Here is a 27,825-nt window from a genome sequence, read left to right as displayed (position 1 = left end):
TCTCTACTGAGGGACATTAGGCTGTTTCCATGTTCTGGCTATTATGAATAAGGCTGCTATGAACATGGTTGAGCAAATTTTCTTGTTGTGTGCTGGAGCATCTTCTGGGTATATTCCAAGGAGTGGAATAGCTGGGTCTTGAGGAAGCCCTATTCCCATTTTTCTGAGATAGCACCAGATAGATTTCCAAAGTGGCTGTACTAGTTTGCATTCCCACCAGCAATGAAGCAGTGTTCCTCTCTCCCCACATCCTCGCCAGCATGTGGTGTCGCTTGAATTTTTGATCTTAGCCATTCTGATGGGTGTAAGATGGAATCTCAGAGTTGTTTTGATTTGCATTTCCCTGATGACTAAGGAGGTTGAGCATTTCTTTAAGTGTTTCTCAGCCATTTGATACTCCTCTGTTGAGAATTCTCTGTTTAGTTCCAAGCCCCATTTCTCAATTGGGTTATTCGGTTTGGTGGTGTTTAATTTCTTGAGTTCTTTATATATTTTGGATATTAGACCTTTGTCAGATGTAGGGTTGGTGAAGATTTTTTCCCAGTCTGTAGGCTGTCGCTTTGTTCTCTTGACAGTGTCTCCTGCCTTACAGAAGCTTCTCAGCCTCATGAGGTCCCATTTATTAATTGTTGACATTAAGGCCTGGGCCGTTGGTGTTCTGTTCAGGAAGTTGTCTCCTGTGCCAATATGTTCCAGGCTCTTTCCCACTTTTTCTTCTAAGTGGCTTAGTGTCTCTGGTTTTATGTTGAGGTCTTTAATCCACTTGGATTTGAGTTTTGTGCAAGGTGACAAATATGGGTCCAGTTTCATTTTTTTACACATAGACCTCCAGTTAGACCAGCACCATTTGTTGAAGATGCTATCCTTTTTCCATTGAATGGATTTGGCTTCTTTGTCAAAAATCAAGTGACCATATGTGTGTGGATTCATATCTGGGTCTTCGATTCGATTCCACTGATCAACCAGCCTGTTGCTGTGCCAGTACCATGCTGTTTTAAGTACTATTGCTTTATAGTACAGTTTGAGATCAGGTATGGAGATTCCTCCAATCTATTCTTGTATACAATAAAAGAAGGATGTTTTTAGTGGTGCTGGGGATAAAACTCAGGAACTCATGCATATAAGGCAAGCATCATATCACTGAACTACACAATAAACTTAAATTACTTGTTTAGGTGCCTGACTCTTCCACTATTATGTGGGTATTTTATTCTTATTTGTACACTTAACATAGTACCTGATATGTTGTTCTGTGTCTGGTGGTAGCCAAGGTTGTCCCAGGACACGGCTTTTGGCTTCTGAGCTGGAAGAAAGGAACCTCAAGATCAAAGGTTCCGTTTCTCTCAGGAATGGCTAGCGTACTCAGAGAGGCCCATGTTCTAGGCAAGGTCCCAGATCCCACTGGAGGTGGGAGCGGAAATGAGTTTTCCACTGGGTGTTACAGTTGCTTTTTAAAATGAGCTTGCCAGTATCAGAAGACAGTGGAAACTTGGGAGTTCCAAAAGCCTGTGATGATACCATCACAGTGTTACAGTCCTTTGGTTAAGTCCCTGTATTAATGGCAGGAATGCAGGCCTGGTCAGCTTACAGCTAAAATACAGTTCTGGGGAGCTTCAGGCTCATACAGGTAAGGGGAGACTCAGACCTTCAGGCCAGAAGGCAGGTCCAGTGAAAGGCAGGCCTGGTGTGGGTGCTTTGGGCAGGCTCCAGGAATGACTGAGGTAGCTATGGCAGCCTGGCCAGCAGCCAAGCCCCGGGAATCCAGTGGCAGGAGCCCTTACTTCCCCAGAATAAATGACGAATCTCAGATGATCATGGTGAAATTGTAGCATATTTACTTTGTGTGAGATCAGGCACTTATAAACCTTGGACAATGAGAGGGGTTTTGAGTTTGAATGTGTTTGATTCGCTGGGAGTAGGGGCTCCAGGGATAATTGATTTACATACAATAACACAGACCTAAAATAAGAGGGGGAACATAGTACTTAATTATCTCATGAGTGGGGGAAGAACTCCAGGTATAGTTAAAGGCCATTCATTGGTTGAAAGCCAAAACACCAAGACATCTCATTAGGATGGGGTAGGTATCTCCAGGAATCCCCAGGTGCTTGCTGAACAGGTTTCTTATCTCTATGGGATATATGACTTGCCTTAGAGGAGCTGGGGTTCCCCAGATCAGGAGGAGAAGGAACCCAGCTGACAAAGGGAGTCTGTCCTCTTATACCAAGCTCAGAGGCTATCTAGAAATGCCAGACTTTGACATTAAGAGCAAGGTTCCACGCTGATACATAGTTGTTGGTCCATTAAGTGGTGGAAGCTCCACAGACATGCTTGGTCTAGATAAGGCATAAATTTCAAGAAGTGATAAACAGTCCTCATATTAGTTACTTTTCTGTTGCTTTGATAAAATATCTTGACAAATAACGACTTAAAGAGTTTATCTTAGTGTATAAGTCCAAAGGCATTGAGTCCACCATGACAAGGAAGGAAATACAACAAGGCTATATATACACCCTCAAAACCAAGCCCCAGTGGCATACTTCCTTCAGCAAGGCTACATTTCCTCTAGCTCCCAGAATCTCTCCAAACAGAAGCACCAACTAAGGACTAACTACTTAAATACATGAGCCTAGGGTAGACATTTTCCAGTCAAATCACCTCAATCCTTTTTGAAGTAATGTTTCTCTATACATGTTGTTTGCAAATGTTAATGTATGACCGGCAAGCAATTGCCTTGGAAACAGAACAATAGGTGAGAAACAAATTGTTCCCCAGTACTTTGAGAGCAAAGCATGACTCAGGAAACAATAAAAGAATCAGGATCGAATTAGCTGAAACAAAAGATTAGTATGAAATACCCTCAGGGAGCTGAAGAGTGGGCAATAGGCAAAAGACTGAGCGGTGAGCTAAGACTGATAAACTGGAGCAGGTTATGGTGCTTTATATTTTATTAAGCCCTCCACATAGACTGTTCACTGGCTCCACAAAAGCCCACTCATCTAATTGTTGTTATTAACACTCCCCCTCTTCAATTTCAGCACAGAGGAAATTGAGACGCAAAAAGTACAGCAAGTTAGCCAAGTCCAATAGTAATCTAATAACAAAGCCAGGACTCCATTCCAAGAGTACTAATTTTGGTAACCTGTACTCTATAGCCCAAAGCATCTTCGTACTAGGAGAATTGGGAAAAGTAAGGTAGCCATGGCATCTGGGGCAGTTCTTGCCCTCCAGATGACCCACATATGTACCTTCCTGACACTAGAGCATCCTAGGTCTCTATTCAGCATGCTTCACTTAAATTATGTTTTATTTCCTCTCCGTTGGTTTTGCTTCTGCTTTTTGCTAACTTGCAGTGCAGCAGCCTAAATGCACAGCACAAAATAAGCTATGTCTGAGGAGTGGGGACTAACAAGAAGCAGCTGAATGGAAAAGGCAGAGCAGACAGGGGCAGGAAGCTTCAGGCCGGCAACTGTTCCATCTATCCAGAGAAACCACTCTTCAAAGTCTGCCCCTGTGAGGCCCAGAGCCACACAGCCAAAGAGGGAATTTCTTTTAAGAATGCTAAAATTCCCTGGCCACAGGGTGCTCAGAGCCCTGCAGTGGCCATTCAAACGAATAACAGACAGCAAACAGACCATAAACATAGACAGAAGAGACACAAACAAAAGTCATGAAGCTTGAATGGCCTCATTTTTCAGGCAGCAGAGGACAAGGCAGAGAGCCTAAGGGGAATTAAAGGGCACAACACCTTGGACTGTGAGATAGGCTAAAAATGCCCCATGACAATATATCAATATCACCATCCTCTAAACCTGTACATATTATTTTATGCCAGAAAAAAGTTTATAGATGTTAGCTAAGGATCATGAGCTCGAGAGATTATCCTGAATTTTCTGGGTGAGCACTAAATGCATATGTCCTTCTAAGAGAAAGGCAGAGGAAACTTTGACATGCAGATAATCGGAACAGGCAGTGCAACCATGGAGACAGAGATGGAGAGATGTGGCCACAAGCCAGGAGATGCCAGCAGCCACCAGAAGCTGGAAGAGATGAGAAGCAGATTCTCCCCTAGAGCCTTCAGAAAGATTGTGGTCCTGTCAAAGCCTTTATTTCAGCCCAATGATATGGATTTTGGCGTCTGGCCTCCAGAAGTATGAGAAAATAAATGAGTGTTACCCTAAGCCACCAAGTTTGTGGAAATTTGTTACCACAGACAGATGACACTAAAACAGATGCTTTTTGACTTACAACAGGATTATAGCCCATCAGACTTTTAATTTCAAAATATCATTAAGATGAAAATGTATTAACTGCACACACCCTACTGAATGTTACAGATTAGCAACACAGTACAATATAGTAGGGGTGTCCATTCTTTGGATATTATGACCTGACTCCGTCATCTACAAATATGCTGAATCACATTCACAGCTATCAGGGGACACTTAGGGCTGATGGGCCACTTGTTGGACATGCTCTCATGTTGTCAGCTGTTCACTCTTGTTTTATCATTCTGTCCAACATCTTGAAAAGGCAGTACAGTGCATATTATTAACTTAGGCAAAGATCAGGGATCTCAGAATGGTTTCTACTGAATGTGTATTGCTTTCATACCACTAGAAACTAAAAACATCAAAAGTCAAACCATCATATGTAAAGAACCATCTATATGTACAAACTGAAGACATAGCAGTTTCCATGGTATGGTTAAGGGGAAGGATTTTATTATAAATATGAGAGAGGGAAAACAACAGAGCAGAGAGAGAAAGAAGTATGCCAAACATGACCAGCAGATCTGGCCAGGAGAGAAGCAGGAGCAGAGAGAGAGAGAGAGAGAGAGAGAGAGAGAGAGAGAGAGAGAGAGAGAGAGAGAGAGAGAGAGAGAGAGAGAGAGAGAGAGAGAGAGAGAGAGAGAGGGAGGGAGACAGACAGAGAATATGGCATGGCAGGGTTGTAGGAGAATGAGTAACTTGGGATAGGATAACTAGTGAGTTGGAGGGAGCTCAGGGTAGGGGAGGAGGTGAGAAGGGCTAGGATGCTAGCATGAACTCTGAAACTTGTAATGGGTACTTGTAATGGGTACTGAGGAAGCCTGGAAGCCACCATGTGCTTTGGTATGCTGATAGGCACCATAGGTAGCCATTTGTCCTTTGTTCCAGTGATAAGGGAAATTACTCCTTTTGATAGAGTGAGGCCAGCTTCACAAATTCCTGAAGAATGCTGGATTTTATCTAAGGGCCAGAAATCCTTCTTTGGTTATCATTGAGGTGGTTTCTGGGTATTTAGAGTTTAGGAGAATGGAATCGTCTTTGGACCTAACACTTTATAAGGCACAAAATCTGTTCAGGCATTTTTCTCTTTTGTCTGTTATCAGTATAGACTATGGACAGGGAAGACAGATGTCTAACCGCTTTCTAACCTTCCTATCAGAGAATAAATCTGGGATCAGTTGCCTTTGTTTATTGTTACAGAAAGATAGATACATATCCAGTGGCTTTGGTTTTGTTTTGTTTCTAGAAATACCTACAAAGCAAGATTTGGGTTAAGTGAAAACTGATGAGGTAAGAGTGATATTAAAGTAGGATGGTGAGATCTGGCTGCATTAAAGGATTCTGGGAGGTAAGGTTCAAGCTGCATTGAAAACCAGGCCATAGCATATAGAAGGTGTGGATGGTGATGATGCCAGAAATAGGCATATGAAGTCAGGAGACAACCAGTTTCACTAAGAAATCAAGTAGTTAAAAAAGAAAACAGCAAGTCAGGGACCCAGTGCCAAGGTATAAGAATGTCTGGTAAGACACAGGAAACTTGGCTTTAGAGAGTCTATGAAGGAGTGGTCCTGAGCCTACCCCCAGCTTGTATATTCTTTCTTCTCTTCCAAGGTCAGGATGTGTCCTTCCATAGGGATCGAAGCAAAGACTACAAATACCAAAATAGTCAATGCCTCATGACGGGACTGTGTGCCAAACATTGTGCTAGGATGGTTTATGTGTATTAAGACCTTCAATCCTCACCACAACCACATGAGAGGGGCTTCAAAGACAAAGGCGCTGACATAGAAGTTAGGGGATAGAAAAGTCAGTCTTCCATTCAAAACCAGGACTGTCTGCCTCCAGGACGATTTTATGAGTGAATCTCAGCTTCAACTACAGTTTCAGAGTTTTGAAAGTGCCTCTGCCTAGACTCTATCTCCAGAGTGTCTAACTTAAGACCCGTTCATCAATTTAGGAAGAAAAATACTTCCTGTGTGACCCTAATAGAACCACAAAAATCAGGCTATTTTGACTGTTTATCTGTGTGTTTATTTTTAAGACAGCGCCTTACCATACAGCACAGCCTGGCACATGCTATGTAGCCCCAGCTTGGTCACAAATTCACAATCTCAATCCTCCAGCTTGATCTACTATTACGATTTCAGGTGTGGGCCACCCATTCGGTTTATCTTGACTTCTTGTTCATTTGAGTTCTTCAGGAGATGTTTCCATGTTAGTGAAATAACTCTCGAATGGATGGATTTCAGGTTAAGCTAAAAAACATAACAATAACTAAAATGATGACAATAGTGATACTACTATCTCTTTATAGCTGTCTGGGCTTCTTCATTTCCAAATTGCTTTTCATCTATGTTCTTTTTTCATTTACTCTACCAAGTGACTTTGGGAGGTGATACGGTTAGCTACACTTTACAGATTCTTATACTGGCTCAGAGAAGTCAATGAATTTGTCCAAAAGATCCCACAGTTAGTGAACAGTCCATCAGTTATCTGAATTTAAATTCCTGACTCTTAAGTACATCTATCCTGGTCTCAGATGAGCAGAGTGGCAGAAGGCAGACAATAGCCATGTGTGTCAGTCAAACATGCCTCTTTTCTTCCCTGCCAGCAGCTGCTGCCCTAGTCTTCCCTTCTTTCAGCTAGGTAGAATAGTTTTGTGTGATCTCCAACTCTGTTCCCAGCACACTGTTTGTTTTTTCAAGGTCATGCATTCAACATTATTTTTACCTTTGAAATAGCATAAGCAACATCAACATAAAGACGAAAGAAAGAAAAAAATTTTGCTAGACTTCAATGAGTCATATGTTTCCATTTTTTATATTCCCCTTTCTAGGACTTGGCTATATACATAGCTCATTTTCACATACTTGCAATCATAGCACGGACATAAATTCACAATCATTTGCTGAGTTGTTACAATGTCTTTATTCATCATTGTCATTTTAATGGCCACATAATATTCCACTGGATGCATATAATATCATTTATTTACTCCTATTTTTCACTACTACAAGTGATGTTACAATAAACATCATTACACATAGAGCCCCTTCCTTCCTTTGAATGATTTCCTGAACTATATATCATGTCAACACGCCTCTCCCCATTTAGTGTTCCATTCTATCTATATTGATTCAGCCTACCAACATTGAAAGGCTACTGGGGAGTATGCACAGAAGAGTTGGGCACGGGCTGTGGCTTCAGCATAGTATTGCAACAAGCATGCTAGCAAACAATTACAATGTACTCTAAGTCAGTGGTGACCAGTGGAGGAAGTGAGACATTCTGCATTTTCTCTTTTCATTGTTCTCTTGCCAGGACTTTGCCTCCTATCTGGCAGCTCTGGTTAACCTCACTTGTCCAGTCTCATCTTTCTTTTCTGGCTAGCCCCTCATCTCTTTCTTCTAAAGTACCCTTCCTTTGAACAATCAGCCACAATTGAACCTTGGGATGTCTATCTCATAATTCACAAACCCCCTTTCTTTCTTAATGCAAATGTGTCCAACTGCTAAGACTACCTTAGGTCAAAGTTGGCTGTGCAGTGTTTTTGCTTGGACAGTGTTTTCGGCTATGGGGATTGGAATGTCCATGGACTAGGCATTCTTCTGCTTCCCCTGAGGCCCATGGCTATCCACTGTTTCACACTAAGTCAGCAATATTCAAGTGCGGGTTTTTTTTTTTCTGCTTGGTCCCAACTGCTAACGCAGACTATCCTCTCCTCTACCAAACCTGATACATTGTCTTTTCTCGCTCTCTGACTCCTCTACAGAGAACGTAAATCTCTCCTATACTCCAACATTTACACATGCTCTTGTTATTTAATGTGTGTCTGTCTGCTTCATTCATTCGTTCAGTCAGATAACTGCTCAGGTAAAGACTCGCCACACCATGGCAAGTGGATGGCGCCAGGCCGTTGTCCACCAGCATTCATCTTGTCCTGCTTCCTGACCATGCAGACTGTGATTAGCTGCCTCAGGTCCCTCCACCACAATGGGCTGCACCTCCAAACCATGATCCAAAAGCACTCTTCCTTAGTGTATTTTCCAGGTATTTTTGCACAGCAACAAGACAAGTAAGTAACGCATATACTTAGTAGAATTGCTAGGTCAAGTGGGAACTCTGTGTTTAACCTTCTAAAGAACAGTGAGGCTACCTCCCTAAGGACTTCTTTGTGCTTTTAAATATTGCCATTTTCCTGTTCCCATCAGTGTTATTCCCCAAACTCCTAGCTCAGAATCCTTTCTGACCTGCCTGGAAACTGCTCTCCCTGAACATACCAAGGATTCTTCTATATAATGTTTCAACATGTAACTGAACATCTCTTCCCTGGCCCCATTACTGTATTGCTTCTCAGTTTACTATCTCTGTATGGCCTATGTTAACCTACGCAGATGCTCAAGTCCCAGCCAAGCACGAGACTTCCACCCCCCCCCTCAGTCTTTGTACCCAGTTTGTCTCTCCCTCTCTTTCTTTCCTCTTTCCTCAACCCCTCTACAATTGGGTTGACAGAGCACTCACTCTGCAGCATAGATTTGCCTCAAACTCGTGATCCTCTTGCTACAGTTTTCCAAGTGCTGAAGTTACAGGCCTGTGCCACCATGCTCTGTAATATCCCATTTATTTTTAAACTGCAAAGATTGAGTCTTCCCAGTAACTTACTACTACAGCTCCTTTTCTTCAACCCCAGTGACCACTGCTCCAGTTAGTCTCAGTTTGCTCAGAATTTCTTTCCTCTAATCGTTAATTTCACCATATCTCCTGATTAGCCTAAACACCACTGTTACCATAGTAATCCACTTTTTTAAAAGAAAGGACTTATTTTTATGGGTATGGGTGTCTTACCTGCATGTATATCAGTGCACCATTTGCATGCTTGATGCCCACAGAGGTAAGAAGAGGGCATCAGATCCCCTAGGACTGGAGTTACAGACAGTTGTGAGCTGCCAGGTGGGTGCTGAGATTATACCTGACCTTGAGTCATCTGCAAGAGCAGGCAGTGCTCTTAACCATGAAGCCATCTCTCTAGCGCCAGATAACCTGCTTTCTTTATCTTTTTCTTTTTTTATAACCCACTTTGTTAATGAAAATTCTTTGATAGTGCACATACATACCATAGGCTGGGGGATAAAACTGACTTTCTTAGTCTTCACTTACCAGAGATGGGGATAAATGTGAGAACATCCTATTGGGACTCTCGGTGAGAGAAGTAGGGGAGAATGGGGAAACAGAAGGATCCAGAGGGTCCTAGACACCTACAAGAAGAACATCATGAAGGGTAGATCTGGGCCCAGGGGTTCTGCTCAAACTGCTGCACCAACCAAGGACAATACATGCAGTAAACATTGAACCCCTACCCAGATCTAGCCAATAGACAGTGCATTCTCCACAGTTGAGTGGAGAGTGGGGTCTGACTTTCACATGAACTCTGGTGCCCCATATTTGACCACATCCTCTGGATGGGGAGGCCTGGTGGCACTCAGAGGAAGGATAGCAGGCTACCAAGAAGAGACTTGATACCCTATGAGCATATACAGAGGGAGGAGGGCCCCCTCAGTCACAGTCATAGGAGAGGGGAGTAAGGGGAAAATGGGAGGGAGGGAGGAATGGGAGGATACAAGGGAGGGGATAACCATTGAGATGTAATATGAATAAGTTAATTAAATAATATTTTTAAAATGTCCAGAACCAAAAAAAAATGAACTTTCTTTTCCTAACAGGGTAGCATATAATGCTTCAGCAATGTTAAATGAGGTTTGTTCGCTCACCCCTCTGGGCTTTGGCTAGGCAGTTTCCCCAAAAGCTTCTCCCCAAGCCTCTTAACAAATCTTGCTCATCTTTCAGAGCCTATATCACATGTGTCTTTCTCTATGAAGCCCTTCCTGACTTAGAAGAGTAGACTGTCATCATATTATCTCCATGTTCCCAGAGCCAGTACAAACACATAAGCCTTTCCTCGAGACTTCGTTGTAAAGGACACTTCCTTACTTAGTTTCTTTTCTGTCTACACTATAATATACTAGAAGGCAGTGATTACTTCACATTGGACTCTCTAGCTCCTAGCATGGTGTATACAGCACAAAGATTTATTACTGAAGTGGGAGGAAGGGGATAGGAGTAAAGTAAACTTTATTGAGGATATTGGTTCTTTATCCATTTGCTGTGGACCAAGAATGTTTATATCTTTTTAAAATCCCAATCTTCTAACTGATCTATCTGTTGGGAAATGGGGTTCTATGTGACTAGGTATAATGTGTATTGTGTTATTTTATATATGATACACACACAGTGCAAAGTGAGAGAGTGGAAATTCTTGAATCTCTCTAGGAAAGATTCCTCACCAATTCTCTTTTTTTTCCAGTGCTAAGGATGGAACCTTTGCACACACTAGGCAAGTTATCAGTGAGCAGCTCCAGCTCTTACTAGCTTCATCCTGCCTTTAGGCTCAAAACCCTCAAATAGTGTCCCATTAGACCACATCCATCTACATTCACTTTCCAAGAAGTAAAGTTGCAAGAACCTTTAAATCTCATAAAAATGTCCCCTCTAGATATACCTTGGGCTCCATCTCTTTCATCTAAGACTTCAGCTGGGCTTTGTTAATCCTTTCCCATGCCTCTCCTCTGGGTAGTTAGTAAACATTCTAGTCATACTGATCCTTCCATAGTCAAATGCTTTTCACTGGAATTGATCTAAGACCAAATGACAATTTATTATTTTTGTTTTTGTGTATATGTAAATGGTACACATATGTGTATATTTGTTTTCTAATGTTTGTGAGCGTGTGTGTGTGTGTGTGTGTGTGTGTGTGTGTGTGTGTGTGTGTATGTGTGTGTGTTTGTGCACATGAATGCCGAGGTCTTTCTTCAGTTGTTGGACACTGGACATACTGAGATGAGGACTTTCAGTTGAATCCAGAGATCACCATAGCAGGCTTGCCCTGGGCTCTGACTCTGCCTCCTGTGCACTGTGATCACTGACTGGCTTCCATGCCCATTCAGTCTTAATGTTGGTGCTAGGGATCTGAACTATGATCTTTACCTACTGAGCCTAGAAATAAATGAGTTTACAGTTTATGATGACTATTTTTTCCTGGTGTATTTCAGATGGGATTGGCTGGCACAGATTATAGAGCCTTCAATCCCCATTCTTATTTTTGGTTCTGGTTCTGTCTGACTTGGATGCTCGACCATTTTACTCAGACTTGTTACCTGGAAAGTTTGGCTTGGTGCCACCACTTGGTCTCATAGGATTCCCTATCTTTTCCCAGAATCTGCTTTATCCATCTAGCTTTGCCAGAGGACTGGGCAGTATCGCTTGCTACATTGTCTTTTGGCTCTACAAAACTCCACACTTGCCCAGGGTACCTTTTTGATTCTGAAGCGAATTAGTCTGGTTCCATGGATAAGGAGAGCATTTTCCCTCTGTAGCCCAAAAGAGGCCTCTGCTACACTTCAAGCTATCTAGCTAGTGTTTCTATAACTCTTCTCAGATGTCTCAATGAGAAAGTCACAATGATACACATTTATGAATATATCATAATGAAAACCATTATTTTGTTTGCTAAAATAATAATAATCATGATGATGATGATGATTTTTGTTTTTCACTGCCTGTTTCTTTTTTTTAAATTTTACTTTTTTGAGATTGTAATATGATTATTACATATTTCCCTTTTCTTTCTGCCATGCAATGCATCCTTCCCCACTCTCCTTCAAATTCATTGACTCTGTTTTTCATTGCTATTGCATGTGTATATGCATTTGTATATACATATATTCCTTAATATAACCTGCTAGGGCCAAATGTTACTTGTATGTACGTTTTCAGAGCTGGTAACTTGACACTGGAGAACCAATTGGTGTGTTTTTCCCTAGGGAGGACCATCCCTCCTGCTCCCTGCTGTACTCAGCTGCCTGTAGTTCTTTGGGTAGGATTAAGGCCTTGTGGGCTTTTCCCCATCTACTTGGCATGTCTGTTGGTGTGATCCTTGTTCAGCTCACACTTGGGCAGTGATATTGGTGGGACTTTAAGGGCGTAGCTTCTGTTTTTACTAGGAGACGTAACCTCACAGCAAACTCCTTGATGCTCTGGCTTTTATAATCTCTCTGCCTCCTCTCCCTCAATGCTCCCTGAGCCTTAGGTGCAGAGTTGTTTGTTTTGTAGATGTACCCATTGGGAATGGGCTCCACAATGCTGCTTGATTGGTTGTGGCTTTCTGTAGTGGTCGTTATCTGTTGCAAAGTGAAGTTTCCTAGATGAGGGGTGAAGAAAGACTACACTTATCTGAGGGTATAAGGACAAATGTTTATAGATTGTTACTAGGGAGTATACTGGTTTAGTAAATTAGAGGTTGTAGATTCTCCTCCACTAACCATGATGTCACTAGCACTAAGTAGTTAGCTATGATACCCCTCTTGTTGAGCAAGCTTTGACTCACATTCAACAGAAATGCCTCCATTCATAGGCTCAAGGGGCCAAGTCAACGTTATGCCTCTACACCATCTGTTATTCCAGGATTTAACAATTTGTTCCAAGTTAACCCAATCAATATCACTCTTTGGAACCTGAAACTGGTACTGGGATACATAACATGACAGCCAGCCATTAAAGCTGAGTCCTCATGAATGGCAATGCTTTAATGAAGAGGGGCCACTAACTTCTATATGGGGGCTGCAGAACAGTACTGATTCTGACCCTTACTCACAGCAATTCTTTCTTCTATTCCTTGCACCTGAATGAGACTGATATATTGATACATCAAGTAGCAACAAATGAAGCATAAGGACTACAAATAATCCTCACTTACAATGTTTGGTTGTTCTGCATTGCATAGTGCAAAAGTAATATACATTTAGTGGAAACCATTTTCATCTTTTCTGGAGCTAGTGATAGGCCTAGTTCCCACTCAATTCTACAGTCACAAAGCTAAACAACTCACACGCCACAAAGGCATGTTGCTAAACTAGTATTCATTGGGTTAGGTGCATCAAGTTTGTTTTTAACTTTTACAACTTATGATGGATATATCAAGCTATACAGGCATTGTAAGTTGAGGAGCATGCATAGGTCTACCCTACTATGTATGACACACTGCTAACCTGGGTCTGAAAAGAGATTGTATTCTTGCTTGTACCAATACTAACCCATTATAGTGTTTGCCTAGCTAATCTGTTAAGAATAACTTTGAAGCTGAATCAGCACTGAGGTTTGGGTTAAATTTTTAACATGGTGAAGAAGTGGACAGTAGCATTGTTTGACAGGCATTTTCAGATCTTTTCTGAGCTAATGTCTGGGACCACTTCTGTCTATGAGCCTATGTAGCCTTTTTCTGAAGTCTGGTTGCCTAGTTCTATAATTCTGTGACCTTGGACAAATCATCTCCCTTCTTTAAGCTCCAGTTCTTTGAATGTAAAATAAAGGTTAGATCAGAGAATCACAAGGTCTCTGCTAGTTCTGTGTATCAGGTCAGCCTCCTTCAATGGGCAGCATCAGACACCCAGTCTCTTCCTGCTTTGCCCCCTACTCCCACCCCACGCCTTGTTTCCCCAACACAACAGGACTCAGAGTTCTAGTGTCTGGTTTGAGAGGCATCTCCGGTTCCCTGTTCATTGGCAGTGTGAAGAGGATTGATAGGCTTTGAGCCCTAAGCCCGTTTCCTGCTCAAGTTATGAACTCCACCCACTTCTCAGGGTTTCTTTGATGATTCATTCAGGTGCCCCTCTCTTATCCTTAGGAATGACCTTCAGAATTTTATCTCTTCAGTTTTGCAATAGGAAAACACTTCACATGCCGAGTTTTAGTAACAGTCACAATCCATCAATGGCATAAAGAGTTGCTTTCTCAGGCTCTCCCTCCTCTGGCCCCCATCTCTATCTCCACATCATGTGCCACTCCAATCAGACTCACACCTCAGCCATAGGCTACAAACCCATCCCCCACCCCCACCCCTCGCCAGTGCTGCTGCCTTTTATTTATTTATTTTTTATATATCCCTTGAAACAGTCTTGCATTCCCCACAACTTTCTCTGTTTAGCCTTGGCTGCCTCAGCTTGTTCCTTTCCCCTTGCTAGGCTCTTCCTTCTGTAGTAACCCAGGCATTACCATCTCCCCTCCCTGCCACCCAGCTCCAGCCCCATTGCCCCCCTCATGGGCCTCTCCCTCTGCAGCTGCTACAGACTGAATAAGCACAACAAAAATCTTACCACATGTATTGAAATGAAGCTCTCTTTGGACAACTGCAGCTTTTCCTGGGCAGGATTTCAGTCTGATTTTTCTCAGGGTTCCCATAGAGCCTGAGTTCCTGCCCAGAGCTCCCCCCACAGATGTCTGGGCCTGTGGTGAACCAGAGCCCTTTGCTTCTCTGGCCAGTTCTGAAGAACCAGACTCCTCCCACTCCAAACGTCTCTGTCCACTGTTCGTGAGCCTAACAAACAGTGAGGGCAGAGGAAAGTCAGCCAAATGGGGCAGGGAGTCTGCCTCAAGAGGGGTTGTTTAACTCAGAACCTGGGCCCCCAGGGCAGGGATCCAAGCTCCCCTCACTGAAGCAGAAACCAATCTTGCAAACAAACATATAAACAAATGATTACCAGTGAGTCGGGAAGGGCTGTTAAGGGCTGGAGAGCTCTGAGCTGTCCTTGGCACTTACCCCAATGCTTAGGCCTCAGTATTGCCCAGGAGGGCCTAGAAATGGGATTGAGTCTCCAAAATCTAATTCCCGCCCAAGCTGTGAGCAGCTGAGCCTGATGGCTGGAGCCTCCCCACCAATCATTGTCTCTTTCTTCCTGGCCTCTCTCTCCTGAATCCCACTCCAGCCCATTTTGCTTTGCAAGCCTGGGCTCTTGCCCATCTCTACTGTATATCTTTGCCATCTTTTGGCAGTCATTCATCATCCTCAAACACATTTTAATACCCACAAAGTGTATTTGCCATCAGGAACCCCCTACTAGGAATTGTGAAAATGACCCCAGAGAACACTTTACCTCCTGCCCTTCTCTAACATTTCAGTATCCTTATCATATAGTTTAAGTTATCTTAAGACATCAAGGGGTTGGGGATTCAGCTCAGTGTTAGAGTAAGTGCAAGGCCCTGGGTTCGGTCCTCAGCTCTGAAAAAAAAAATTTAAAAAGACACCAAGAGGCCTATTCAATCTTCATAATACCACTGGGGAGTACCTAGGACCCTGCCACTCCCAGGGGAAGCATTAGGGGCTGGTACCAAACATTTAAATACTTAGATGGCCTGATAATGGCTGAGGCTTCCTGTATGTCAACAGCTTTGGAGGATGGTGAGTCATTGTCCAGTCCCAGGACAACGCTGCATGTTTCAGATAGAGCCATGCCCTGCTATTGCACTCTCAAGCCTTAGCAAAGTATCTGGTACCTAGGAGTCACTCAAATATGCTGAATATGTTTATGGAGAGACATCTGAATGAGTAAAGCTGACAGCAATACATTTTTGGGGGCCTGTTGTGACCTCTCTGTAAGTAAGATCTTTAAGCTCATGAGTTAGCTTTCTGGGAATGTTATAACAAGTTACCACAAACACAGCAGCTTTATAAAAGCACCCGTGGACAAGCTCACAGCTCTAAAGATCAGAAATCTGAGTGGGCTCAGCTGGATTCTAAGATCAAGGTTTGAGCTGGCTTGGAAGTTTAGAGCCAAGTAAGAATCGAATTCCAAGTTTATTTAGGTTATTGGCAGACTCCGCTTCCTTGTGGCTGTAAGTCTCAGACCACATTTCCGTGTTGGCTGTCACTGGAGGTCACTCACTGCTTGGAGAGGATGCTTGCATTTCTTCTCATGCCCCCTCTTCAAACTGGCAACAATGCCTCAAGTCTTTCTCATCTCCTTGTCGTTCCCTTCTGCCAACAGATGGAGAAAGTTCAGTGCTTTTAAGGACTCACATAATTAGATTAGATCCATCCAGATGTCCTCCTTTTCTTTCTCTCCTTTTATTAGCTCTTTGAGAATTTCCTACAATATATTTTGATCATATTTACTTCTCTTCCCCCAACTCCTCCCAGATCCATGCCTCCCCACCCCCAGTTTTGTGTCCTTTCTCTGCAAAAAAGAACAAAAAACAAAAACAAAACAAAACAAAAAAACCACCTATCAAGTCTAATTTGGGTGGTCCACATGTTCTTGAATGTGTGGTTTTCTACTGCAGTGTGATTGCCTACCACGGTCACATCCTTACGGAAAAAAAGCTCTTTCTCCCCAGCAGCCATCAATTGTCAATTGTTCCTGGCTAGTATGGTCTCTTCATGCCCACCTCCCCTTTGTAGGTTGAGATTTGGTCTGGCTTGAGCTTGCACAGATCTTGTGCATGTGCCCTGTTGTGTCCAGACTGTTTTGTTATAGTCATCTACTGCCTCTGGCTCGTAATAATCCCTGAGCCTTGGGAGGAAGGGCATGATATAGATGTCCCATGTAAGGATGGACATCCCATATTCTCTTGTTCTATGTACCTTGTCCTGTTCTGCTCTCTGTGTTAATCACTATGTACCACAAAAAGAAGCTACATCGATGATGGTTGAGAGATGTAATAATCTATGGTTATAAAGAACAGGTCAGTAGCAGTTAGTTTAGTAAGTTCTCCTCTACGGCTTATGGCCTATCTATCTAGCCACAGGTTCTTGGTCCCAGTATTAGAGCCAGGTATGGGGTTTATCTTGTGGAGCAAGCCTTAAATCCAATCAGAAAGTGGTTGGTTACTCCTATGACATTCTTGTCACTATTGTAACACTGGTTCTTGTTAGGTCTTGCTGCAAGGCAGGGCTGGCATAGCATACCCTACACCTAGGGGTGGGGCCTTCCTTGTCCCAGAGACCTTTCACTATATAAACCAGACAACCAGACATTTTGGTTCCATGGTCTGTCTCCCTCCCTCCCTTGCTCTCTCCCTCCCTCGCTCGCTCCCTCCCTACCTCCCTCCCTCTCTCTCTCTCTCCCTCTTCCCCCCCTCTTTCCCTTTGCCCACCCCCAGCATGCACTCCTCCTTCCCTTCCCCCTCCCATGCCACTTCTAGCGAACCTGCATTTATAGTATAGTTTCGTTGCCAATTAGCTCATTTTGTTTATTTAATCAATCAGTTATGTCTTTCTAAGCCAGCCATTATTGTTGCTGTTGGGAGATTGGCAGCTGGATAAGATTGAAGATAAATTTTCTCCTCCAGTATGTATTAGCACCTTTTAGCTTATGACAGCTAGCCAGTATGGGCTTAGCTTTCAGATGACTATCAGCATTGTTTCTCCATGTTCTATGACTCAGGAAAGGTGGTATCTTTAGCAATAAGGGATTACTATCAAGTGTGGATGATAACTAAGATCACTGGCAATAGCCTGTAATGTTTGAGGAGTCAATCGGACCTCACTGACCATAATGCTAAAAGAAGTACATGACTTTTTGGAAAGGTCTTTAGTGTTAGTGATCCCTCCTCTTTTAAAAAAATGTTTTATTTTTTAAATAATTTGTTCAGATTACATCCCAATTGTTATCTTCTCACTTGTACCTTCCTGTTCCCCCTCCCTCCCTCTTTCACCTTATTCCCCTCCCCTAGACCTGTGACAGAAGGGAACCTCCGCCCCCCCCCCCACCATATGGTCACAGCCTATCAGGTTTGCTTCCCCTTCCTCTGAGTGCTGCCAGGCCTCCCCACCAAGGGGAAGTGTGATCCCACGTCTTCTACCCTCTTATCTTCTGCCCTCCCATGCCCTCCATAGGATTTAACCCTTTCTGTTCCATTATTCCTCTTTCTCTTCTCTCTAAAAGCCCCTGCTCTTCTCTAGCCCCTTACTACTTTCTTGACCTCTATGGATATGAAACACACATGTCTGAAGACTCAAATTTAACATTCAAAAGCAAGATAGAATAAATAATAATTGTCTTTCTGGGCTTGGGTTACCTCATTCAGGATGATTTTTCTTCTGGCTCTGTCCACTTACCTTAAAATTACATAGTTTTATATTTTTTTACAGTTGAATAATATTCCATTGTATAAATGTACCATATTTTCATTATCCATTCCTCATTCGACCAGATTTATTTATGGTGGTAATATACAGAGAATATACCACTTACCCCATTTACATGTACATTTGTACTGCTATGTAACCATTGCCAAAATCCGCTTCAGAACTTTTTTATCCTCCCAAAGTCAAACACTGAACCCATTCAAAGACAAATAAAAAACTTATATTACTTTGCTTTTTTTCTTCCATGATGAAGATCATGACCAAGCAACTTGGAGAATAAAAGGATTATTTCATCTTACAACTTACATTCCTGCACAAAGGGAAAGCAGGATAGGAACTCAAGCACGGCAGGACCTGGAGGCAGGAACTGAAATAGAGGCTGGGCCTGCTCTCTTATATAATAAAGGACCACCTTCTTAAGGGTGGCACCACCCACAGTGGGCTTATTCATAGCAATCATCAATCAAGAAAATGCCTACAAGCCAGTTTGGTGGAGTTGTTTTTCTCAAATCTTTTTCCTCTTCACAGATGACTCTAGCTTATGTCAAGTTGAGGGGGGAAAGCTCACTAGGACAATTTCACTATTGTTTTATCCCTGAGAATTGACTACTTGGAGTATCAAGCTGAGATATATACATATAAGCTGTTTTGAGACAGGTTTTTTTTTTCAGTGTAGCCCTAACTATCCTAGAACTTGCTCTGTAGACTATACTGGCCTCAAACTCACAGATAGCCACCTACTTCTGCCTCCCAGAGTGCTGAGATCGTAGGCATGCACCACCACCATCTGGCATATGTATGTTTTTATCAATTTTTTTTCACTTAGCACAATGTTTTACAGGTTTGTCCATGTTGTAGCATGTATAAGTGTCTTCCTTTTACAAGAGCAAAAGTGCTATGAAATATAATGACTGTGAAAGACATAGCTCACCACATGTACAGATTCCAGGAATTAGGACTTGTGATCCTAGGGCTTTTCTTAGAAATTCTGTCTACTGTAGTCTCTGCTCCAAGGATGTGGAATAATACTATTTCTCAGGCCGAAATGAAGGAGAACACTGTCTGGAACAGAGAAAGCATGCCATGACCGGAATGGAGAGCGGTCTGAGCACTGCAGTGGGCTAGGATGGCATCTGTATCACCTGCCTGCTTTTTACAAGGTGCTTTCACTGGGTTTATAAACTGATAAATCAATGTGTTGTTCTGTCCATTTGCCAGAGCCCAACTGATGCTCAGGAAGGTATCCAAGGCATTACAACATCTAAAAAGAAACACTCACTTGACCCCAAGCTGGAACTGCCTCCTATGGCTGCAAATAAAACAATGCCTATCTGTGAGGGCATGACCAAATGGTTCTTACACTTAGTTCTCACCAAACCCTGCCATTGGGATGTGCAAATCTGGCAGCACAGTAGAGGATGATTGCTACGGACTGAACGCTGTGTTCCCCCTAAATTCATATGTTGATGCTCTAACTTCCAATTGGGAGACAGAGCCTGGAATAAGGCTGTAAAGGTGAAATGAGGTCATAAGGACCAGACCCTGATTTGATAAAGCTAGTAGTGTCCTTGTAGAAGAGGAAGAGGCACCAGACCAGCCTTTGTACTACATGAGAATTTGATGAAAAGACATCAGCCTGCAAGCCTGAAAAAATTCTCCGGCAGGCACCCAGTTACCCAGCACTTTGTCTGGGTCTTATCATCCCTAGAATAGTAAAAAAAAAAAAAAAAAAAAAAAAAAAAAAATTCTGTTGTTTCAGCTTTGTCGTTTGGAGGATTTTTGTCATGGCAGCCCAAGTTAATTCCTTCAGTGACCATAGTACACATCAGTAGAAACCAATAGAGAAAGGAAGTTTCCAGCCTGCTGTGCAATCCTCCCTCATGTCTTTGACCTTTTTTGTATCTGCTAAGGGCCAGCCTGGGTGTCCGGCATGGTTGGATTCTAGGGACTGGACGGAAGGAGAAAAGGTCTAGTGTCTGAAGCTCCGGAGGCTTGGCACAGCTGTCTGTGGACAGGGAGGAGTTGTGAGAGCAGCTGGCACTCTGGGTGCAAGGCCATCACCCCAAGTGAGGCCAAGAAAGTTGCAAAGGGAATTAGCTCCAGCTGAACATCTGCAGTGAGAAGGGCAAGTGCATAGTGCCATCAATGTGCAATTCATTTGCGATTGTGAACAGCATATTTGGGATGTGACAGCAGACTGCAGGGTCAAGCAGCCAGCAGCAGAGCTGGGGTGGTTTGGAGGCAGTTCAAGACTCTAAACTGAAAAAGTCATTTTGGGGTGGGGGAAGACCATGAGCATCTGTTTCAACTCTGAAACTGGCTCCTCTCTCCTGATGTTGCTGCTTTCTTTTGTCAGACTATGTAGGTCTAGGCTGTGGCCCTTTGGGAGCAAACCTCTCAGTTGTTTAATGGCATCTCAGCCTTGGGGCTGTGCATTAGTTATCCACCATTGTGTAACCAATTACCACAGGTTTAATGACTTAAAACAGCAGGACTTGTTGGCTCGTGGTTTCCATGCATCAGGAACTTGGGCCCAGCTTAGCTGGCTCTCTGCTCAGGTCTCCCTAGGTTAAAATCAAGGTGTCTGCGGGAGTGCAATTCATCTGGTTGCTGGCAGTGTTCAGTTTCTTGTGACTGTGGGATCTCAGCCCCCATTTTCTTACCAGCTGTTGGTCAAGGATTACTCTCATTGCTAGAGGTCTCACTGAGGTCATTGTCATGAGGACCCTGTCATAAGTAATTCTCAATGTGATTGCTTCTCCAGTGGCAAAACCAGTTTCTCTTTCTCTCCTTCCCCTTCCATTCACCCTCTGTGTGATGTGTGGGTGTCTTCGAGTTACTATTGCTGTGAACAAACACTATGACTAAAACCAAGATGGGTGGAGAGGGTTTATTTGGCTTACAGGTCCACATTGCAGTCCATCATTTGAAGGAAGCAGGAAAGGAACACAAAGGCAAGAAGCTGGAGGCAGGAGCTGACGCAGAGGCCATAAAGGGGTGCTGCTTACTGGCTTGTTCCCCGTGGTTTGATCAGCCTACTTTCTTATAGAAACCCAGCACCACCAGCCTAAGAGTGGTGCCATCCACAGTGAGCTGAGCCCTCCTCCCATCAGTCATTAATTAAGAAAGTGTTCTACAGGCTTGGCTACTGTGGGATCTTATAGAGGCATCTTCTCAATTGAGGCTTCCTCCTCTCTGATATTTCTGGCTTGTGCCAAATTGACATAAAACTAGGCAGCACAATGGTTGTGTGTATACCATGGCACACATGTGGTGGTTAGAGGACAAATGTATGGAGTTGGTTGCCTGCTTTCATTTTTTTTCTGGGCTCTAACTCAGGTTATCAGACTTTCATGTCAAATGCCTTTACCCACTGAGCCCTCTCCATGGCCCCACCAATAGTCACATCTTATAAACATGTACTACACTCTCACATTCTGGAGACTATTATTGCCAAGTTCTATGTCATTTTATCAAACGTAGATTCCTGAAACTACCCACCAATGCAGTCGAGATTCAGAGCTGATCCTGGCATTAAAGGTTACTGTGTTCTGCCACAAGCTCTGTAATTGTGTTATTTTGAGAAAGCCACATACCATCCAATATGTGGCATTTTTATGAATGACTTTTTGCCCATTGTGCATAATACCTTCAGTCTCATCTGTGCGTTAATATCAATAGTTCATTTTATTTTTATTGCTGAGTAGTATCCCATATTATGAATGTACAAGTTTTTAGTCAATCACCTAGTAAGGGACATTTTAGTGGTTTTAATTCTGGCCATTGTAAATAAAGATACTATAAGAAAATGTGTGAAGATTTTTGTGTCAACATAGTTTTTTGTTACTCTGTAATAAATAAATATCCACAAGTGTTGAAGGGACTTGGACCAGCTCAAGTGTGGTGAGCATGGCTCTGTCAGGTCTTGCACTTCTCCCCCACTCCCTCTGCCTTGCTAAAAACTGTTAGATTACACCCCTAAAGCTAGCCCGCAAGGTCTATTCCTTTATTTGGCCACTTCCTCCTCCTGAGGCTGAATACCAGTGTTCACCTATCAAATTATTGAAGTCTAGCAACCCATTGCCACCTTGGGCTTACCTAATTAACCTATCTAATAAAAATTAAACACCTCATCCTAACACAGGGTTTCCTCTTTTACCTTTATAAACTGCCATTTTCCTAAGGACCGTGTCTGTCTCCTCTCTTATCCTTTCTCTTGCCCCCTTTCTCTCTTTCCCTTTATTCCCATACCCTTCTTCCTCTTTCTCTCTTCCCTGTCTTTGTCCCTTATTCCTGCCCTCTGTCCCTCTGGGGCAAATAAATCGCCTCTGTGCAGAGAACTTGGCCTTGGATGTCCTAGGATGAAATTTTTTTTCTTTCTAGTGTAATTTGGGGTAATATAGTAAGTGGAGTATAGTTTTAAAGAAACTGGTCCAGTCCTCTCCAGAGTATACCTTTCTATTTCCGCCAACAAGGAATGTGTGATGCTGTTTCTCACATCCTCACTAGCATTTGGTATTGTCATTATTTCCTTCAGCCTTTTGGATACGTGACTTTAATTAGCAATTCCCTGATGGCTAGTGCTGCTGAGCATCTTTGCATTTACATAGTTACTATCTGCAGATGTTCTTCAGTGTCATGTTTCTTCATGCCTTTTCCTTATTTTCTAATTGGGTTGTTTATCTGTTTACTGTTATATTTTTAGACTTCTTTATGAAGTAAAGATAATTACTAGATAATGGCTGTTACAAATAGGGGTTTTGCAAACATTTTCTTTCTTCTCTATTTTTTTTTTTCTTTTTTTTTTTTTTTTTTTTTTTTTTTTTTTTTTTTTTTTTTTTGAGACAGGGTTTCTCTGTATAGCCTTGACTGTCCTGGACTCGCTTTGTAGACCAGGCTGGCCTCGAACTCACAGCGATTCGCCTGCCTCTGCCTCCCAGGTGCTGGGATTAAAGGCATGTGCCATTCTATATAGCTTTTTCTCTCCTTCTTGGCAGAATTATGCACCAAGTCAAAAGATTATATTTTAATTTTTAAAATTTGATTTCTTATTAATGTGTGCATGTGTATGTACTATGCATGTGAATGTGGGTGCACCTATGCAGTAATACATGTGAAAGTCAGAAAACAACTTTCAGGAGACAGTTCTCTCTTTCACTGTAGATTCCAGGGACTGAACACAGGTAGTTAGGCCTGAGTGGCAAGTGCACTTACCTGCTGAACACCATCTCACTACACCCAAAATTTGTGTTTTTGTTGAAGCCAGCCTCACCACTTATTTCTCTTATGGGTTGTTGTTTTCATGTCAAGCTTGAGAATGCTTCCTCCGTTCTTCTATTCTGTTTCCTGGGTTTTATGGTTTTACCCTTCACGTGAACTCTAGATCCCCCTTTTTGCTGAGGGTTTGCCCCTGTTTCTGTTTGGTTTGGTTTGGTGTTAGGGATTGAAGCCAGCCCTCTGCACATAGTAACAGTGTTCTGTTACTGAAAACTGGCTGTGACGTGGCAGGCTTATAATTCCAGAAACTGGGAGATGGAGGCAGGGAGATCAAGAGCTCAAGGTCATCTCTGGCTCCATGACCAGCTAGCTCAAGGCCACTCTGGGCTACATGACGCTTCGTCTGAACAAAACCACTGAGCTACACACCAGCCTATCCTCCATCTTTCAGTTTTTATATGATGTATTAACTCCATGTACAGTTTTATCATTTGCCTATGGCCTAAATGCAGCAACACTATTTCTTCATTTTAAGGACTCGCATGATTAAATTAGATCCATTCTGAATAATCACCATTTATTTTAAGGTCAAAGTCAGTCAACTATGGACCTTAATTATACATGAAACATCTCTTTTTCCATATAACAATGTAATAATATGAATTACTGTCTGCTATATTTACAGGTCTCACCCTGGCTTGAGGGAATGATGCAAATAATAATGTTAAGGGGCAAAGCCATCCTGAAATTCTACATATCACAGGCTGTAAACCTTCTACTGATATCTTTTCTACCTCTAGGAAAATAATTGGCTACTTCTAGTAAGACTAGGGTAGGGGAGGTACCATTTGGACTAAACAAGTCTGCTGAGGTGGGGGTGGAGGTGGAAGTGTAGCGCCACCACAAGAGACTTTTCTTTGAAAATAGAGTTGGGAGTTGAGTGTGCTTGCACACTTTGTAGTACTAGCATTTGGGAGGCTGAGACAGATGGATCATGAGTTTGTTTGAGGCCAGCTAGTGTTATATAAGAGAGTGGGGACAGAGACAGAGAGACAGAGAAGGGAGGGAGGGGAAGGAAGGAAGGAAGGAAGGAAGGAAGGAAGGAAGGAAGGAAGGAAGGAAGGAAGGGAAAGTACAATTAGATTATTTCCCAGCATAGGCCCCACTGACATGGGATTTTTTTTGCAATTTGCTTTGTAAACTTTACCCAAGTCAGTGTTCTGACATCGACGTAAAGTTAATAAGGAGTGTTTGGAGATCAAATCTATGCCTTTTTTAAACTGGGAAATCTTTTCTATCTTCTCTGAGACTTCTATAGTGTCTCTTCTGCCTGAAAGAACCAAGTCTGTGGAAACAAATGCTAGTCCAAACTTTCCAAACATCAGGACACCTAGCAGCTCAGTCATAAAGCAGAGATCCTGGATGGTTCTCTGACGTTTTGTTTGCAGTACTAGGAATGGAACCTAAGGTTTTGGTGAGCCATATCATCAGCCCAAATTCTCTGCCTCTTAAATAGAAGGTAGCATGGTGAAATGACATCATAGTATTGTTCTTTCCAGCTGGGGGCCACTGGAAGACTGAACAGAGTAAAGAAATGGCTGAAGTTGAGAAAAATCCAAGAGTTTGATCAAGAGATGTGAGAATGAATGTAAGGGGAAAGCCACTAGAAGAAAGTCACTTGAAATGAATGGGGGGTCAAATCTCTTATTTTTTTGTGACATGGGGCCAGGGGAAGAATGAGAAGCACAGAAGTGTCATAGGAACGCAAACAGTTTTGTATTCTCTCATCCCCAGCCTTCTCTGTGGTACCTATCCTAAAGCTCTGTCATTACCAATGCAAATGGAAGCCCTAGACACAGCAGGGGGTGGGGCCGGCAGCCCCTGGTTCTAGTATGTGCTACAGAAAAGGAATTCAAGCAAACTTAATTTAAAAAACAAATAAAACAGAAGTATCACCACAGCTTAGAAATGAGAGGACAGACCATCCAAGAACAAAAGAGGACCACACAAAGGAGAACGGCACAGCCTGCATCAGGGCTCCTGACTGGAGACCTGCTTTGAATAGGTTTCTTGCAGGTACTTCTTAAATGCCGTAGGGTTTTTCCAGAGTTTGGCAGCATGTGTGTTCAAAGGGCTATCGATATTGGGTTCTCCTAGCAGGCTCTGGATAGAGAGCAAGATGGTCCTGACATCATACAGTGCGGACCACTTATCCTTGAGAATGTCCAGGCAGATGTTGCCCTGGGTGTCCACATTAGGGTGGTAGCAGGGTGTGAGGAACTTCACTGTGGGTGAGTTGTAAGGGTAGCCACTGGGGAACTCAGGTCCTCTTTTGTTCTTGGATGGTCTGTCCTCTCCTTATTTCTAAGCTGTGGTGATATTTCTGTTTTATTTGTTTTTTAAATTAAGTCTGCTTGAACCCTTAACAATGTATATTAAATAAAAACATGTTGGTTGTTTTTGTATAAAAAAAAAAAGAAAAAAAAAAAGAAAAAAAGAAAAGGAATTCAAAGGGCAGCAAACTTCCCTGCTCTCAAACCCTCTTCTTCAGTGTTGATGTCCATGCTAACTGGCGAAACCATGTTCATCTGGCACTATGTTTCCTGCACCATCCAGCTTCTCCCCAATGCAAGTAGTGCAGGGCCTCAAAATGGGAGGCTATGTTACCCTAATCCCTGAAGCTGCTTCCAGACTTTGATCTGCACCGCTATGTAAAGTCTCTTCCTCCTTTCATATGCATTTCCTCTGGGGCTATCATCCTTTCTACGGCTCCATCTACCCACATTGCCATTTATATTGTCTCCATTGTCAAAAGAGCTTCAATCATTTTGAGAATTTCACACATTCGTACAATGCAGTGTGTTTATATTCACCTCCTACTCCCCTCCTATCTCCTTCCAGATCCAGCTCGCCCTTCCCACCCCTTTCCCAAGTTCATGTCCTCCTTTTAAAATTGTTATAATCTACCAAGTTCAATTTCTTCTGCACACCTATTCAGGAGTGTGAGCCCCCCCACCCCCCACTGGACAATGGCAGACCTACCTGGGGCCATATTTTTAACAAAAAGTGACTTTCCCTCTTCAAATAGCCATTGCCTATCAATAGCTCCTTAGCACAGGGCAAGGCTCATGAGCCCCTTCCTAAACTGCGCTGAAATGTTCTCGGGTCGATCTTAAGCAGGTCTTGTGCAGACATAGCACTGCTCCTATGAGCTCATGAGCCACAGCTCTATCCTAGTCAGTTAAAAAAACGAAAAGATTTTCTCCAAATTTCCCAGACCTCTGGTTCTTACAATCTTTCAGACCCCTCCTCTGAGAGGGAGCCTGAGTTTTGTTTGGAGGGAGTATGATACAGATGGTCTCTTTATGGTCAAGCACTCAAAAACCACTTATTCTCTGTACTTTTACCAGTTGTGAGTTTCTGCATTAACCAAAGAGGATAGTAGGACATAGATGGTATGAAGGGGTGAGGGGCAGTAATTGGGTTTAAGTGGAGAGAGGGATGGGAGTGCAGAGCAGAAGAGGAGGTGAAAGGAGACAAAGGTAACACTAAGGATCTTTGAAAAAGCCATATAGAAATCTACTGTTTTAGAAGCTTCCAGTAGATATACATAAATCCAATTCTATAAAGTAGTTTAATTAGAGTTATCCTACAAAAGGTGTTATGTCTCGCCCAGAAACCACAGGTTGGCAAATACAAAGCCCTCTGCCAGATACGGAACATCTCTACCCTCACTGTTGGTGAAAGGTGTTCTGTAGCCCTCTCCCTCCCCCCCCAAAAAATGAATATAAAGTTTTGCCATTGCTCTTGATTGCCCACCAGAATTTGTTGACGACACAGTGTACCTTAGGCATAGGACATGGAGAAGGCAAATTGGTACTGATTAGGAAGCTTCCTTCCTGTCAGCTAGCTTCCACAATATAAGGGGGTGCTTGCTATGTGGCTGCTGGGGGTGAGTGGGTATCTCCAATTGCCTTAATCAGTTGTGAACCCTGTGAAATGCAAGAAAGACCAGCAAGGCAAGATAGATCCACGGGTGAAATAAATGTTACGGTGTAACCAACCATTTTCTGATTGGATTTCAAACCCACCCCACAAAGGGAAGAACATTCCTGGTGCTATAAATCTGTCCAATAGCCTGTAGTTGAGGAGCTCATAGGCCTTAGAGAGTGAAACTACTGCTATTATTTTGCTAAATGCATACATTATCAAATTGTCCTCTAAATTCTTATCTCTCCACAGATTACTATAATTTAGCAACAAAGTGCCAGGGCAGGGTTATGTCCCTCTCCATTCCACTTCCGGTTGAAGCATTGGCTGGTCTCTATTGCCATAGATGGCTTATTCTGCTCTCGTTTCTAG

This window comes from Acomys russatus, chromosome X (genome assembly GCF_903995435.1).
Source record: "Acomys russatus chromosome X, mAcoRus1.1, whole genome shotgun sequence".
NCBI classification, from domain to species: domain Eukaryota; kingdom Metazoa; phylum Chordata; class Mammalia; order Rodentia; family Muridae; genus Acomys; species Acomys russatus.
Note: the sequence above shows the minus strand (reverse complement) of the source record.